This window comes from Panthera pardus, unplaced genomic scaffold, assembly GCF_024362965.1.
Source record: "Panthera pardus isolate Hobbes unplaced genomic scaffold, ASM2436296v1 HiC_scaffold_16, whole genome shotgun sequence".
In the NCBI taxonomy this organism is placed as follows: domain Eukaryota; kingdom Metazoa; phylum Chordata; class Mammalia; order Carnivora; family Felidae; genus Panthera; species Panthera pardus.
This window is the reverse complement of record NW_026526721.1, coordinates 92,657,118-92,669,468: the sequence shown is the minus strand read 5'-3', so window position 1 is coordinate 92,669,468 and position 12,351 is coordinate 92,657,118. Positions and strand designations below refer to the sequence as shown.

At 36.6% G+C, this 12,351-nt stretch overlaps 1 protein-coding gene across 2 annotated transcripts in view; it reads left to right on the top strand.

Moving 5' to 3' along the window:
• Positions 1-12,351, top strand: part of ECT2 (epithelial cell transforming 2) — a 113,706-nt gene that overhangs the window by 26,131 nt on the left and 75,224 nt on the right. The gene's annotated exons all lie outside the window — the stretch shown is intronic.

The following is a 12,351-nucleotide window of genomic DNA, read 5'->3' as shown; positions in this document are numbered from 1 at the left end:
TGGTTAAGCAAATAGCTCTAAACAGAAAGAGATATATATGTTTGTGGGTGAATGTATGTGTATAAGGTTAGAAGCCAAATCTTTATGGGTGATTAGAAATAATCCCAGAGATATGGACCGAACTGACTACTGAATTACTATAATTTACTTTCAGGTAATCTGCAAAATAATTCAAAGTTTTACCTCTTAGACTTTAATGTTTTCTTCCTGGATTTTGATTGTGTTCATAAAATCATGGTTCTTAGAGCCGATGACAAACCACAACAACCCTCCCTCCCCCCACATCTGACTCATCCTTCCATTTTCAGCAGTAGTAACAAGCTCAGTTTTATAGATGAAACTCTCCAGGCCTAGAGCAGCTTGCTCATGGTCCTCTGGTTTGTAAGTGATGGAACCGACGTTTCTTTCTCCTGCCTCCTAGTGCAGTACAGCTTTCCTGAAGCAATACACTAAGACATAGAAACCAAGAAGGAACAAAGAAACCACTATAAGTCTCAGTGCTTCGTCTGTAAATCTCAGGGGTTTAAAAAATGAGACCACTTTGGGATAAACTTAAACATCTTCATTACTTGTATCCATTACTTCATACATTCAACAAATATAGCTTGCCTACCCTGGGAAGTAAAGGAGTGGGGCAGGGCAGTAAGTTCTCTGCTTTTTGATTTTACGCACTCAGTGGTGACAGTGGTGGTCTGGGGAATGTAAGTTAGGTACAGAGATATGCTCTGCAATAAGATACAAGTTGGGGTCTTGGACCAGAGGTAGTTATTGCTTAAAATCAGGCACATTCTGTTTTCTAAAAACTTTTGTGCTCCCCAGGTAACTAAATGTTATTTTGGTGTCCTTGGTGGATCTACCTACCAGAAAAGGTGTGGCCTATGCAGGTGACTGGGCATGGTTGTTGGTCCTGGGGTGAATTTGATGGAAAGTTGTGAACTGGTGGTAATCAGGGTTCCAGGCTGTGAATTTGAATATCATCTTCAAATAAAATCCAAACTCCTTTCCAGACCTATCAACCTGGGCTGGTCTGCCTCTGCCTACCTCTGTAACTCACCTCTAGGCCTCCCTACCTGTCTTCTATGCTGCAGCCGCTGGGGCTTCTTTCCTATCAGATATACGAGGCTTTCTGCCTTGGGGTCTTTACGCATGTCATTACATGCTGTTTCCTCTGCCTGGCATTCTGCCTCCTACTTTCTCCTAGTTGGCTCACTCTTATTATTGGGATATGTACTTAATGGCACTTCCTCAGAGTGACAGTATTTTATAAAATTTAGCATGTAATTGGGCCCCGAAGCTTGTAAGTACCTTCTCTAACTGCTAATTAGAATCTTATCTTTCTCACAAAGCTAATTTAAATGACCTTCCTCTGAGTAAAGATGGAAATGAGTTATGTTGTTGAGTATTTACATCCTGAAGGAACCTGTTTTAAAGTAATTTTCAATATATCTGAAAATACTAAAATGATTTTCTTTTTTTTTCTTTTTTAAATCTTTATTTATTTTGAGAGAGAGAGACAGAGTGTGAACAGAGGAGGGGCAGAGAGAGAGGGAGACCCAGAATCTGAAGCAGGCTCCAGGCCCTGAGCTGTCAGCACAGAGCCCGACACGGGACTCGAACTCACAAACCGTGAGATCATGACCTGAGCCGAGGTTGGATGCTTAACCAACTGAGCCACCCAGGTGCCCTTAAAATGATTTTCTTATTTCAGAATCTTGTTTCAGAAAGACTATTGAATATTTACCTGCTTAAAAGCCAATCTTTTGGGAGAGTTCTGGTTAAGTCTCTTTTCTCCATTTTCTATTTTTTTCAGATTTTCAGATGGAATCAAACAAGTATGGGTACCATATTTAAGGTTTATATTCCTATAATCCCTGAGAAAGTTGATTTCATAATTCTTGGTATAAAATGGCTCCTTCCATTTCATGTGTGCATCCAAGAACCAGATGTCTTATATGTGTGAAACTACGTATCAAGGAATTGATAATATGAAAACTTATATAATATGACAATATGTTATAATTACCTTATCATCTTTGGACATAGATGTCATTTATTTTCTAAAGTCTGCAGATATTTACCAATGACTTACTCAGTATTGAACGTTGTATCATGTTGGGGATGGCATGTAATAGGACAGAAAATACATAGTAAACAGGAAAGTTAAAGAAAACTTGCTGAGTGCTATAGTAGAGGTGTAGAAAGAGTAGACTTCAAAGGCTTCAAAGCAGACAGACGTGGGGAGAAAGGCATATGCTAGCATTCTGTGTAATCTTAGGTCTGGAGAACGTTCTAGGTACACTTGAGAAGAATGTGTATTCTGCTGTTGTTGGATGGAATGTTCTGTACATGTCTGTTAGTGACATTGGTCTAAAGCATGGTTCAAATCCAATGTTTTCTTATTGATTTTCTGTCTCGATGATCTATCCATTGTTGAAAGTGGGGTATTGAAGTCCCCTGCTATTACTGTATTGTCTATTTCTCCCTTCAAATCTGTTGGTATTTGCTTAATATATTTGAGTGCTCTGATGTTGGGTCCATATATATTTAGGATTATTACACCTTCTAAATTAATTGATCCCTTTATCATTAGGTATTAATATTACATTAGCACTGTTTTAGGGTTTTTTCCCCTGAAGTTTGTTACTCAGTTATGAAAATTTGATATACATAGTAAAAAATGATATGGCAGACTTTTGGTGTATTTGTTTAAATACTTTAAATATGTATTATTTTAACATATATCAATATAAAAATCCATTAATAAAAATAAGTACATTTTAACAATGTTCATGTTCATGAAGCAGAAAATACAGCTACTAAAGAGATACATGGGAAAATGTTTAACCTTACAAAGAGTCAAGCAATGTAAAATAATTTTCAGTGTCCTGTTTTTCCTCCAAAAAATTATGAAGAGAGAGTAGATCATAGATGGAAGAGATGTTGTAAAAGGTAGGTAAATACGCAGTATCCAGCATCCTTTTATAAATGATGCCATGATATGAATCCTTATATATAAAAAAATTCCTTAATAAAGATTACTTAAAAAATTATATGCATAAAAATAAATATTTAAAAATAAGCTTTTCCTACATATCAAAACAAGTAAATACTGTATCTAAATGTAAATAGAACACTTAGCTTTTACAATAATTTAGGGGCACCTAAGTGGCTCAGTCAGTTAAACGTCTGACTTCGGCTCAGGTAATGATCTCACGGTTAGTGAGTTCAAGCCCCACTTAGGGCTCTGTGCTGACAGCTCACAGCCTGGAGCCTGCTTCGGATCTGTGTCTCCTTCTCTCTCTCATTCTCTCTCTCTCTTTCTCAAAGAATAAATAAACATTAAAAAATGTTAAAATAATTTTAAAAAGCAGGATACTGCCACAAACAACTGCTTAGTTTATAATAAATAAATATGTATTCTGACAATAATTATGTTTTAAAAAATGCAAAAAGCTTAAATACAACAACTGGAGGTAAATACACCCAAACCTCAGATGTATTTTTGTTTATGTAGAACTATGAATAATTCTATTTTCTTTTTATTACTTTGAGTTTTTCAATTTTCTTCATTCATTACTGTATAATAATGTTTTAAAAATAACTTAGAAACAGGAGGTCACAAATGCCTAAGAAAATTGGTACTGGACCCATCTTATACCAGATAAACCTGAACTTTTATTAAAAATTACATCTGTTTACATTTATTTACCTAATTTAAAAATTGTGTTTATAAAACGTCCTCTATGTTTATCTCAAACTGCCTGTCCTAACAAAGACATTTGAGTGTGGATTCTTGACTCAGCTGACTCAGCTGTATCATAGGCTGCTCATATGACCTTGGGAAAGTTCCCCATCATTCTTGACTCTTAGTTTCTTCATCTGTAGAATAATGATTTGGATCCAGGATCTCTAAGATTCCTTCTAGTTCCAAGAGCTACCAGTTATATGAGAATGCAAATAAATACAAGCTAAACATACTACAAAAGGCACTTTAAATAAGGCTCTAAAAATGTACTCTTATGAGAAAAATGCAAAAGCTCCCATGAGAAAGTAATTTGTGTGTGAAAAAAAAGCAAGGAATGCTTAAAATATATTATTAGCTCATTAAGTGATCATGATCAAATCACAGAAATGTGTATTTGGCAAGAAATTCTATTCATGGGGAAAAAAAACATAGAGCATAATTAGACCCTTCTAGATTCATTGGCCTAAAGTTATTTTTCCTTTGGTAAAATAAATCATTCAGTTTTTGCAATATTCATGACTAACTCATTACAAATTTATAAATGTATATATATATGTATATATATATACACACACATTGATATGTATACATATATACCATTTATTGTATATTATGGCCTATTTCTATTAAATGAAAGTCCATTGATTTTAGAAATTATTTGATATCATCTACTTCATAATAGCTTCATATCACTAGTTTTTTAAAATTATTATTTGGGGTGCCTGGGTGACTCAGTCGGTTAAATGCCTAAACCTTGATTTCAGCTTAGGTCATGATCTCACAGTTCATGGAAATCAAGCCTCACATCAGGCTCTGCACTGACAGTGGGGAGTCTGCTTGCAATCTCTCTGCCTCTCTCTCTGCCCCTCCCCTGCTTATGCCACCCATGTGTGCACACATGTGCGCGTGCTATCTCTCTCTTTCAAAATAAATAAACTTAAAAAATATCTTTTATGCTTTTCTAGTTTTGTTGTTATAATATTTTATCCTTTTCAGCCTTTCCAAGTCCATGTGTCTTGTTCTTCTAAAGGCCTAAAATAGGTTGATAGGAGCTGAGCCATTTCTCCAATTAAATTTTGTTGTGAGGGCTATTGGCATTCTGAAAGAAGACCCATTTCCTACACATTATTTGCTGAGTACAACACCTCCTGATTTTGTAGGCTAAGCTTTCATTTTAGCCAGGTTATAGACTGTCATAACTGCTAGAATTTGTAGCAAAGTGAAGAAACTTGTAGCAAAGTAAAGAAACTCAACACTAAAGCTATCTGAAGGCCAAACTCCCTGCCATACTACAGAATTAATTACTGCTTGGGGTTTAGTACTTTTCTGTCCAGGTCACTCAGTGATAAAATGAAGACAGCAATGTCCCTTATTTCACCTTGTTCAGTCACTAGGACTACTGTTGTACTACTGTCTACATTCTGGAAATTGTAGAATTTTCATTGATAGAAGCTCTTTCATCTGTGTGGATTTTTCACTTAATTCATACAACTCTATGAAAGTGGTGGAATGAACATTATTTTTTATGCAACCTTACAGATGTGAAAACTAAGGCTCAAATAAGGTAAGTGATTTGCTTAACATCACAGAGTGAGCAGCATCAGGACTTAAGTCCAATGTTCTAGTAATGAATCCTATTTTCTAAAAACATCATCATCCCCTATATCACTTCTTGAAGTGATGTTGAGGAAGAAGGGAGGAAATTATTAATCTGAATGATAAAGTAATTGTTTCATTTTTATTTTTCCAATCAATAAGCATATGCTTTCTTTTTTTTTTTTTTTCTGTAAGTGTTCTCTCCTTAGGATAGAGTGAGTAATTCCTCTATTCTTTCACCAATCAAAAATAATGTTTTCAAAGTATTTAAAACTTTCTAAGGTTTTCAACCCTTCAAACCAGAAACACAGTTATGATGTTTAGTAGATGGATATTTAGACATTGTGCATTGTGTGCAAGAAAGGGATGAGGATAGGGAAATATTCTGGTTATCTCAAGAATTATATCTACCCCAACTAAAATTAAAGTCAGACTCTTTATTGGAAATATCTCTTAGAAATGCTAAGGTTGCAGATTGTAACAATCTTAGGAAATAATGATAATTTTGTTCTAATGTTTATTTATTTTTGAGAGAGAGAGAGAGAGAGAGACAGAGCCCAAGCAGGGAAGGAGCAGAGAGAGAGGGAGACGCAGAATCCAAAGCAGGTTCCAGGCTCTGAGCTGTCAGCACAGAGCCCGATGCGGGGCTCGAACCCACGAACTGTGAGATCATGACCTGAGCCAAAGTCGGACGCTTAACCGACTGAGCCACCCAGGCACCCTAGGAAATAATGATATAATGTATTCTATTTTTTTAGAGCTCAGTTTCTCTGTATAAAATATGAAACATAATTTTCTAGTGTGGTTGGTTATTGTCATTCTCAGGTGTGATTTTTGTTTGGTTTCATATATTTATTCTTTCACTTATTTATTTAAGCAGTATTTACTAACTTTGTATTACTATGCTAGATTCTGGAATATAAAGGCAAAAATAAAAAGAACTTACAGTGTGGTTTGGGAGGTATGGTCTAGTGATTAAAAAAACATCATTCCTCCCTTGATATTAAAATTCATAATACATAAGCTTAGTTCTCCCATGTCTTTGTTTCAGTTTTTAGATAAAGGATTTTGGGGTCTTTGTTGATGCCTTATCAGCCACTACATTCAAAGAATATTTACTCATTAAATCAAAAGTATGCCAAATATGGATACATATTATACATACATTCATTTACAAGCTGGTGACTAAAGGGATTTTGTAAACACTTAAAATATCCCATTGCTATTAACCAGTTTTCATTAGCACAATGCTTTTTAAAAATGTTTTAAGGATTGGAAATACTTCGGAAAAATACTAAATTTAGCTTGTTCTCTATGTTCAAAAGTCCTACTTACATATAGTGTTGGCTATAAAGCAGTAATATTGATTTCACAAGCCACCTTCATGTATTCAGCAATAACAAATAAAAACCTCATAAACTTCAAGGTGTAATGTATTAAAAACACTAACCTGCAATTTGGTCAAGTCCAACAAAAATATACTGAATGGTTACCATATTGCATGTATTATGCTAGAGGGCAGTGGAGGGGGATGGCAGGTAGGGACGGTAAGATTACAAAGATGTGACTTTCCTGCCTTTTAGAGAGGGCCTCTCAAAATAATACACTATGAGCAGCAAAACACAAAAATAATACTGTACACGCACCACTGCACAGCGTGATTTGAGTCAAGTACTGCAGAAACACAGAGGTGGGAGCACTTCGTCAGAGGTTAGGTGGAAGAAGGCTCACAGGAGCAGTAATATTTGCTTTGAACCATAAGAAGCAAAAAGGATTTGGAGCACTTGGCTGGCTCATTCGGTAGAGCATGCCCTTCTTGATCTCAGGGTGGTGAGTTCAAGCCCCACATCGGATGTAGAGCCTACTTTAAAAAATAAATAAATAAAAATAAAAGGAGAATTATCTGGCTTTGCAAATGCCTTATAGTGAATATGTTTGGGGCGTATGAACAGAACATCATTCCAAAGAAAACCTGCATGAGCATTACCGTGAACACTTGGTATATTATGAACTCCCAGAACCTTTTAAACACTCTTGATAAATGCTGGTAATTTCCCACATTGTGAGTTCTACATCTGCAAGCCGGAGGCTATGTATGTCACTATCCTAGTCCCTCTCCTATCTCAGACACCCAGCATGTGCCATAGATTCTGCCATTAGCAGCCCTCGTGGAATGCCTTGGACTCAAAAGAGCATCGTGAGGAAGGAAGTGTGGTGTAGAGTCTGGCCCTGAGGCGCGGAGCTCGCAGTGGCATCAGGGGTGAAGGTTGCTGGTATATCCGTACTTGTTCCTAGAGCACTGGAGACAGCCTGGTGGACGTTCTGGGTATTGCTGCAAGCAGCTTTAGCCTTTGAGAATGATTGGCCTTTTTTTGTTAAAACTAGCTGGAGTGAGCTGGTTCTGTTTGTAACTGAAAGTCCTAATGTAATTGTTTATAGAGTCAATTCACAATTATGGTGATTTTTAATATTTTGTAATCCCACCTCATTAATATATATGAATTCCTGTAGCCAGCGAAGGCAGAGGCTAGCCAGTGGTGGCGCATCCATTGGATACACCGGAATTATAACTCAGATTTATTCTCCCCCTCTTCACCCCTTACCCTGTTCTGTCTATCCGCAGGTCCATACCACTGCATTTCCAGATTTAATGAATGCACAAAATAAAAATATATACTGAACCCAATATGTATTATTTGCCCATGTTTTCCAGGAAGACAAAATAAATACAATATTGAGGCATCTTTAAGAACTTGTGGAATTGCAGAATGGAGTGGTAAGAGGCAGCTAGGGGTATGAGAAAGAGCATTTACATCTGGTCCTAGTTCAGTTGTAGACCGACCATGTGATCTCTGGCCTTTTTGGCCTAGTTTTCTCCTCTGTAAATGGTAGGATTGTGCCAGTAATAATAGCTATTATTTATTGAGCACATGCTTTGATAGTCACTGATTCAAGAGAGATAAATTACTACATCAGGCTAAGAGAGAAGATTGAGAGGTCAAATAACTTACCGAAAGTCACACAGTTAGGCAACGACAGAGCTGGACTGACGCAGACATAATGTTACTGAAGCTTTACGCCTTAACCTTCATTAGGTGATTTCTTTTGTTTCTTTCAGCTATAACTCTCTAAATCAACTTGTATTCTCTTGTAAATCTACATAAACCTGCAAGGAAGGTGGGAGCTGACTTTCACAAACAACACTACACATTTTAATTATTAAGCAGCCTAAGGCAGTGCTAGGTTTCTTGGTAGACTTAATATCCTGGTAACTCCCATTCAAGCTGATGCAGAAAGAGAAAGAGCCATGAGGTTTGGCTGCTGTGGGAGGAAATCCACGATTATTGATAAATGTGTGTTTGGAATGGCACAATGACAAGGCAGAGCCCCTGGGGTGGGGCCTACCCCAGCAGCGAGGGACCAGTAAGCACAGTGGTTGCAAACTGCAGCAGCTTGGGAACAGAATGGAAATCCTTGATGGTTATAGAAGAGCAAGAACAGAACTGGCAACTGTAGCATTGTCACTGACATCATGGCCATCATCATCATCATCATCACTGGGAACACCTATTGAGTGTTTCTATGTAGCAGGCAGTGTTCTGAGTATTTAAAATGTATTATTTCATTTAATCTTTTTTCGGTTAATATATTTCCACTTTTACCAAGGGTAAATGTATATATTTATTATAGCAGTCTCATACAATATAAAGTTTTATCATCACTTTTATAACTTCCTATAGGGTAAATACCTTCTCTTCTCTTTGAAAACAGCTTCTCAAACTGTCTGTGAAAGACCAGGAGTTTTTTCAATCCTTCCCAATGACCATTTTTGCTAAATTATTCTGAGCATGCTCTTGATGTCACAGCACTATTCAATTGCTGTTAAACTTTCTATATGTTTATAAACTGGTTCTAATCTACAGATCACACTTTGAGTAGCACTGTTTTAAAACACCTCAAATGATTGCACCACATGAAGAAAAACCAATTGGATAGCCAATCCTGTTGGGGATATAAGATAGCACTGTTCAACGCCAGTCACTCCATTCAGGGGCTCTACCAATTTTACTGCCTTGAGAAATAAGGCAAGCTCTACTGTAAATGTACTAAACCTTGTAGAAAATCAACTCCCTGTAGCATGTTACCTGTTATAAAAATTTGCACTTCGAACTTTATATTATCTTCCTACATCTAATCAGTCACCAGCAAGCCTTCAAGTTTTGTTTACCTTGCCTGTCACATTAGTCTTCTTTTTTATCGCCAGCATCCTTCATCATGACTGTAAAATCATGATTCCTAGATTATTAGAAAGGAATCATAGTCCCCTTGCCACCGTTATCTGATTTCTTTTCTTTTTCTCATTTAGAAAAATGAAGTGAGGGGCGCCTGGGTGGCTCAGTCGGTTAAGCCTCCGACTTCGGCTCAGGTCACGATCTCGCGGTCCGTGAGTTCGAGCCCCGCGTCGGGCTCTGGGCTGATGGCTCAGAGCCTGGAGCCTGCTTCCGATTCTGTGTCTCCCTCTCTCTCTGCCCCTCCCCCGTTCATGCTCTGTCTCTCTCTGTCTCAAAAATAAATAAACTTAAAAAAAAAAAAAAAAAAAAAAAAAAAAGAAAAGAAAAATGAAGTGAGCAGAGACTGATTTTCAGGTGTCTGTTAGTTCTAATATTCCATGATTTATCCCCTACTGTTCTTATTGATTTTGACTCTTCTTTGCCCAAAATACCTTATCCTAGATTTCACATTAGAGTCTTTCCACAGAAAGTAAATATGAAAAGGAAGCATAGCCTGGAAATCAGTAACTAAGATTTGAAGGGTAGAGCTAGGCTCAATGTGCTGACAATCCAGAATCTGTAACCTTGGCAAGCTTGCATGGATGGTTTTGGTTGTTTTATTTGGTACTATACCCCTCAAGGTAATTAATATTTCTGTAACCTTAGGAAAGCAACCCCTAAGAGGAATGAGGAATGATAATAAGAATAGTATAGAAATAATGAAAAGCATAAATTTAAATTCAGAGTATTAATACTTTTCTAACTACTTGAAGTATAAAAGTAGTAAGAAGTTTTGTAATCAATATAGTTTGTATTTAGTTTGATAAATGTGTATGTAATATTTAAGAAAATCTGATGTATTAGACTTGTGATTTTTAATTATGACATTTCTATTATATGTTTCAGTGTTTCATTAAGTAAATAATCAATGTTTAATTTAATTTTGCTTTGTTTTAGTATCTCACAACCCAGGTTTAAATAATTAGTGTAGTAAATTAGCATTAAACAAAGTACCTATAGGACCGAGAGTTCCTTTCCATGAAAAGCTCCAGGAATGGAAGGCCCTATGAGCATTCTCCCCTTTGCCCTCGAGGAAGTAAGCCATTTTGTTTCAGAAGCACTGGAGGGAAGGAGGAGAGGGAGAAGGTATAGTTCTTTGAGGTGAAGATGGATTTTGACTCCCAGTGCATTTTTCCGGAACATGGTAGAGGCAGTTCTAAGAGTGAGGAAGATCTCAGACCCAACTCGCAGGCAGCACTCCTGGAGAAGGAAAAAACAGGGGCAGCTACTGAGCAGGGGCAGCTTGGGGATGCCTGGGGACTGAACACCAAGGGTCCTAGTTTGGGAACATGAAAGATACTCTTGTTCAAGCATAGCATAAAAGGAATAGAGGTGTCTTCCTGCAAATGATTTATGCAGGCATCAATAATTAACATTTCAAAGGTGATCAAAATGGACCCGTTTTTCTGGATTGTATATGATGACCTAGATCATTTATGATCTAGAGAAGGGGTGGAGCCCGTCTGTCCTATCTTCATTCTCCCATAAAATCAGGTAAATAAGGTGGATTAAATTTCCCACCAGTCCTGATAAATAGCAAGCTTAGGCAGATATATCTAATTTAGAACACTAAAGAAAATGATGTTTTATGGACCCAGTACTTATAAAGCAGATTCACATCCCTTATAAAAGTAGTGGGGCCAGATGTACTTGGCTGACTCAGTTGGAAGAGCATGTGACTCTTAATCTTGGGATTGTGAGTTCAAGCCCTATGTTGGGTGTAGAGATTACTAGATAGATAGATAGATAGATAGATAGATAGATAGATCGATAGATAAACAAACAAACTTAAAAAAAAAGTAGGGGGGTCAGTATACTTTGACTCAGCCTAAGCTATTCAGGACCCATGGGAAAGAGGCATCACTGTGGGATCCCTGGTTCCTGGCAGTGTATGTCCACATATGATAGACATAAAAAGGAGAACCAAGTGAAGCAGGTGGAAGTGAAGCCCAGTAGTGTGGTATAAGCCAAAGACAGTGAACTAGAACCTCACTCATTTGTATGGCCTAGGAAACAAAGCTTATGCTTAAATCCCTCTCCTTATTCAAGAAGAAGAACTGTGCCATAATAATTTTTCTTGTCTTGAGGAATTTTAAATTAAACTCAAGAAATCAAGCCAGAGCTTCCTAAGACAGTACAAAGTTGGTTTTACTAAAGAATCCCTTCCTTTTGATAATCTTGTGATAATCAAACACAATTGATTTTTCTTTAGGGACCTAAGATAGTAAGATAGTAAATATATTCATTACAATTCTAACAGATAATGAAATAGACTAATAGACTAGAAACTCAAGCTTTTTTTTTTATTTTTGTTTTTGAGATTTGCACTATTGTAAAATTTATGGATAGATGATTTATTTAATTTCTCATTTAAAAATTTCAGATAAATATATGAATTGTGTTTCCTACCTTAAGGTATTCTAAGAGATTCCAGGAAATGGGTCTTTTAATTTATGTTTCTTATTTTCATAGCATGGAAACATATTTGTTCTATCTGCTATGGGGGAGAGTTGGTAAAAGACCTTGAGTGTTCATGGGAAAGTGCTTGGATGTATGCTATTGATAACTAATAGAGAGTCAAGGGTTTGATAAGGAGAATGGCATAATTAGGGCTATTTTGTTTCCCCAACTGTTAAATTATAAAATTAAACCATGTTCACAATTTTAAAAATTAAGCAA